Source organism: Trichechus manatus, unplaced genomic scaffold, assembly GCF_000243295.1.
Source record: "Trichechus manatus latirostris isolate Lorelei unplaced genomic scaffold, TriManLat1.0 scaffold00271, whole genome shotgun sequence".
Classification (NCBI taxonomy): Eukaryota; Metazoa; Chordata; class Mammalia; order Sirenia; family Trichechidae; genus Trichechus; species Trichechus manatus.
Genome location: NW_004444207.1, coordinates 984,261 through 990,282, shown reverse-complemented (window position 1 = coordinate 990,282; position 6,022 = coordinate 984,261).

Genomic DNA, 6,022 nt, shown 5'->3' with positions numbered 1-6,022 from the left:
TTATGATCCATGCAGTCAAATTCCTTTGCATAGTCAGTAAAACACAGGTAAACATCTTTCTGTTGTTCTCTGCTTTCAGCCAATATCCGTCTGACGTCAGCAATGATACCCCTTGCTCCACATCCCCTTCTGAATCTGGCTTGAGTTTCTGGCAGTTCCGTATCATTGTACTGGTGTAATTTTGATAGGTAACATATTTCACATTTGGGAAACAGACTGAAAATTGTAGTGACTAAAATGCAGGTTGTGAAGTCAGACTCCTTGAGTTCATAAGTCTGCCTCCTATCTGACTAGCTATATAAACCAAAAAAAAAAAAAAATTGCTGTGGAGTCTACTCTGACTCATAGCAACCCTATAGGACAGAGTAGAATTGCCTCATAGGTTTTCCAAGGAGTGACTTGTGGATTCGAACTGCTGACCTTTTAGTTAGCAGCTGAATGTTTAACCACTGTACCACCAGGGCCCTGACTAGCTATACAGTCTTAAATAAATATATCATTCCCATATCAGGCATAAACTCAGGATAATAATGATAAGTAAACTGAGTTGCTGTGAGAATTAGATTAGTTAATAAATGTAAAGGGCTTGCTACTATCTTGTGTATCAAGCAGTTAAGATGTTTAGGGAAAAAATGTTATTTATAAATTAAAATGTGATGTATAGGAAAAAAAGTGTACGTAGCCTAGCATTAAAAATTGTGTTTGAGTACACTAAGGCCAACTTTTTTTTAACACTCCCCAGAAGCAATTATAGTTTGACATGCTAGGAAATATTATAGTCACAGTTGGAAGTCTGAGATACCTGGAAATATACATGTGATGTAGCATACTGCAATCTCCTTTTACCAGTATAGCCTTAAATATTTATTGTAGCAAACAGAGAAACAAAACAAAACCCGTTGCCATTGAGTCAATTCCGACTCACAGTGATCCTATAGCAAACAAATAACCCCCAAAATATCCATGACTGATACCAGCTGAACATTGCTTAAAAAAATAATACTCCATGAATATATCAAATAACTAAGCTTTTTATTCTTCAAAGTGAACCACTGAGTCATGTAAATGGGTGGTGGGTACTGGTAATTCATTAAAAAATATATAACTTGTAGTGGCAACTGTAAATGCCAATTGGATGTTGGAAGATTAAACAGAAATGAGAGATACAGTTCTTTTCCCCAAAGAGTCTACAATATATTTGAGTAGGCAGCATCTGGTGTTTTTCATAATTATGTTCTTTACAGTGTATATCCTGAGGGAAAACTCTGTTTAATAGAAAATAAATAAGGATTTACAGGAGGAGAAAATTAATTCCAGATTGGGTAATTAGACCATCTAGAATCAATGGGGTTTATCTGAGACATTAGGAACTTAGGGAATTTAAGCAGATGAAGTGGAGATATAAATGGAAAAAGAGTACATGTGCGGAGGGACAAATATTAGACTTTATTACCAAAATGATGAGTGGACCATTAATTTGCTCCTATTGAAAGTTATGGACAATAGCATTTCTGTTCTGTGGTGAAGTGGGGATGGAGAGAGGATGTTTTAGTTATTTAGTGCTTCTGTAGCAGAAATGCCATAAGTAGGATATTTAAAGCCCCCACAACTGGGGGCTTTGAAGAACAGAAATTTATTTTTTCATTGTTCAGAAGGGTAGAAGTCCAAATTCAGCATCTGGCTCTAGGGGGAAGTCCTTTCTTTGTTTATTTCAGCTTCTAAAACCCAAAAGCCAAACCCATTGCCTCAGAGTTGACTCCAACTCACAGCAGCCCTATAGGACAGAGTAGAACTGCCCTGTAGGGTTACCAAGGAAAGGCAGATGGATTCGAACTCCCAACCTTTTCGTTAGCAGCTGAGCTCTTCACCACTGTGCTAGTAGCCAGCAATTATTGGAGTTCCTGGGTTTGTAGATTCATCTTTCTCCATCGTCATCAGATAGAGTCTGCCTTCCCCCGTGTGTTCTTACTTGTCTCTTTGTCTATATTACTCCTTACAACTCAGAAGTAATTATATTTAGGACACATCCTACACTGGTGTGGCCTCATTAACATAGCAAAGAAATCCCTATTCCCCAATGGGATTACATATACAGGTTTAGGGTTTAGGATTCCAACACTTATGTTGGGAGGGATACAATACAATTCATAAGAAAGGGGAATTTTATTTATGCCTGAAATGGTAAAATGATCTTAGCTTCACGGTGCTAAAAGTCTGTATCTTTCATATATAGGTGTGTTACAGTGAGACCATGAAAACCAAGTTATCTGAGATCTAGGTTAAAAAAAAAAAGATGAGTTAAAAAGTACAGAATGATGTGTTAGCAGAACCTAAAATGAAGAAATGACTTCGTAACAGTTTAGAACGTTGGGAATGACAGTTATTTATTCCAAATGCATATCTCTCAGATAACAGTGATAACTGATGTAATGTAAAATATTTTTAAGTATTTTAAGCTATGTTTGATGTGTTTTTTACAACCCAACTGCGCATACCACAATTTCTTCTTAATATATTCTTTTTGTGCTTTGGCATTAAAGAAAACATTTTATCCTCAAGGGTTGATGCGTTTTCAGGTTGTGGGACTGTATGAAATTTAGGTCAAAGTGGTTGCATTGAGTTACAACTACAGACTTAATTTAAATCTTCCAAATACATGGAGATAAAAGGTTAGAAAAAAGTTTTATTTTCTTTGCTGAAAATGAGTATTTTGTATTTAAACCAGAATTAGAAGAAAAAAACTTAATAAGGAAGTTGAACTTCTGAAAATTTCTTTAAAAATTAAAGGCTGAGAAGAAAATTAACATGAATGCAAAAGATACATTTAGCAAAAATGGAAGTTTGCTTTACCATATTAATAGAAGAAATACCATCTGGCTGTATATTTTTTCCTAAGTAAACAAATAAACAAATACTGTATTTTTATGCAAATAGCATGCAACTTCTACATTTTTTTTGCCAGATGCACCCTCCCTCCTGGAGGGACCCTCACAATCACCTGCTGCTATGCCAATCCTCTTCCACATGTTGCTGTAAAAAAAAGAAAAGAAAAATTAGGATAGCATGCTTAAGAAAATAGCGGGGGGAGGTTAAGGTGGGAAGGGCGCAGCAGGCAAACAAATGCAGAAGCTTAGTGTTACTTTTGTAAAAATATGGTGGTAACACATTTCACTAAGTCCTGAAACTCAATGGTATAATGGAAAAGCACGGGGTCTGAATGTAAGAAAAAATGGATTACAACTCTTGGCTCCCCCACTCTTCTACTGGGTGATCAAGTTTCCTCAAATGAGAGAGGAAGGACACATACCTGAATTAATTAGTAGTGGCTCACAGAAGGGGCTTTATGCAAAGCTCTAGCACATAATAAACAGCATGTTTTTTGAGAACCCCTTTACATTATTAACTGTGTGATCTTAGACAAGTTGTATAATCTCCATTTGCCTGTTTTATAAAAAAGAGGATAATTATAGTGTCTACCTCAAAATGATTCTCTTAGGAATAATTTAGATAACTCATGTTAAGGTATTAAAACAGTGACATGCACATATCTAGTCTTCAGTAAATTGTTGGTTATTATTTTTAATAAAGCTGAACTACATGCCATTCCCACGCTCTCCTGTGGTGCAGCTCTTATATTCAACTTTTATCCCTCTGGAAAACCTTTCCTGATAGTCCTAAACTGAGTTAGACTTCGCTTTGCCAGGCTCAGCTAGCACTCTCTCTTTCGTCTGTCACACTCTTGTAGTATAGATTGATTCATGTGTCTCCCTCATTAGCTCATGACTTTCTTGGGAGCTGGGTATATTTCCATATTCCCCATTCCTCTTCATATATGCTACACTTCTATCTTTGTTTCATACAAAAACGTACTTTAAAAGTAGAAATTGATTGGGTACAAGGATACGATGTGTTAAACTTCTAAGTACTGTTTATTTTATTTAAAATACTTATCTCTTTCCTACATAGAAAAATTCTTTTGTCTTTAAGCTGAAGATGCTCTTTCAATGTAATTTGCTGTTTTCCTAGTTAACCCAAGAGGCAAGGCTGTCATTTCAAATGTATCTGAAACCAATCAACCATCCAGAGCATTGCTAGTTTGCTGGTGGAGGCTTAGGGCTTCACAGTGAGAATTGGTTTAGAGTTTGTTAGAAAGGCCTGAATGCTTTCCAGAATTACTTTGTATTTTTTCATGCTGTGTTTTCCCATGCAGTTCAACCCAAAATAAGTCCTATTAATTGATGACCTGGGGCCATGTTATTAGAGTTATGTAGAATCCATATTCATAGCTTTCTTTTTTTAATTTCAAATGAAGCTAAGGCTTTGGCTTTCAGCTTCTTCTGTTTAAGCGAAGAATTTTGACACTGACTAGACATTATGTAAATCAGCACATTTATGATATCTGAAGTTGTTGAGAAATTATTATATCAGTTCTATCTAGCTCAGAACTGTAGAAAAATAGGTCAAACACAACATGTAAGAGAAAAGTACAATTGGTCATCCCTTAATTCTTAGATGAAGATTAAGACTGGGAGAAGAAACTTGCCTAAATTAGAGAGAGATGTAAGATTAAATCCCAATCCCTTACTGAATATAAGCATTTGTTAATGGACACTTGAGGTGACAAAGATAAGTATGGCAGGATTTCTATCTTATAGAAGCTGTGATCTAAAGGAGAAGACAGAAACATTATGAAGTGCCAACAGAACACAGAAAAATGAACTTCTTATTGATCCACAGGGAGCAAGATCTTGCAAGCCTTCATGGAAAAGGGGACGTTTCAGTGGCTCCTGGAAGGACAAGTAGTTTTTACTAGATGGTTGAGAACCATTCCAGAGGGGAAAAATTTTATCATCTCAAAATAGATCATTTGGAAACAGATGGTGGTGATGTTGCACAACATGATGAATGAAGCCAATGACACTGAATCATACATGTAATTGGGAAATGTCCTGTTATATATATATATCACCACAGTAACACAAACAAAAAAAATTAAGAATATGTTTTGAGTTTCCTTAAAAACCAGTGAGTCACATTCTAACACTATTGTGTGCTCTACTATGTATAATGTTTTGGAAATTTTCTTGACACCTAAGACTCAAGCTCACGCATATTAGAAATATCTCAGGATACTTTGATGCAGAGTAAGGCCGCCATCCTATCCTTCCTTGCCTTGATACATTCAACATAGGACATTTAACATTTCCTTTGAAACTGAATTTCAGGAAACAAGTTTTTTGTACCTTGGTTGCTGTTTTATTTTAATTGTATTACACTCAACTCTGTGTCTTGGATCTGGCCCATGTTTCCAGTCATATATATCTTATTTTTAAAGAAGTTTCTTTATTTCATGTTGTTGCATCTAAAATGCTACCAGTCCTTCTCATATGACAGGACACAGAAGTATGATTGAACTTAGACATTCTTCCTCGTTTGCAATTCTAAATTAGATTGCTTCATTTATTTATAAAACAACATTTATTTTTTCTTTACTAACCTCGAGGTTTATTATACCTTGAAAAACTACTCGACATTAGCTTTTTACTCAACATCTAAGGGCTTCCTCTATGTACAATGAAGCCTTTTTCACTTGGCCCAATGCTTCTCTTTATTCTTTATTTTGAAGTAATTCTGGTGGCTGCAATGAACTTGCAGATAATTCATCTTCTAAGTTAAAATGATTTTCACATACTGTCTTTTTGACGAGGTACATAGAATTAGATCCTAGCCAACTGCACCCAGATTATCAGAAAGGCCTCTTTACTTCATGAAGTGATGATGGGGAGGCTCAGAGAGTATTAGTTATATCAGAGGAAGTGGACTCCCAGGGCAGGACCTATATTCCTGCTGGTAAAGACATGGTAGCCTGATGAGGTGGTATCTTGGAGGACGCAGAGCTCCTGGGATCCATATTAACTCCTGTTGAGTATGAAAGTCAAAGAAAAAGCATTCTGATTTGGGCAAACAGACATCTGGTCTCTCACTTGATGTATGCAAATGGATGTGAGGAGAGTAGAACTGA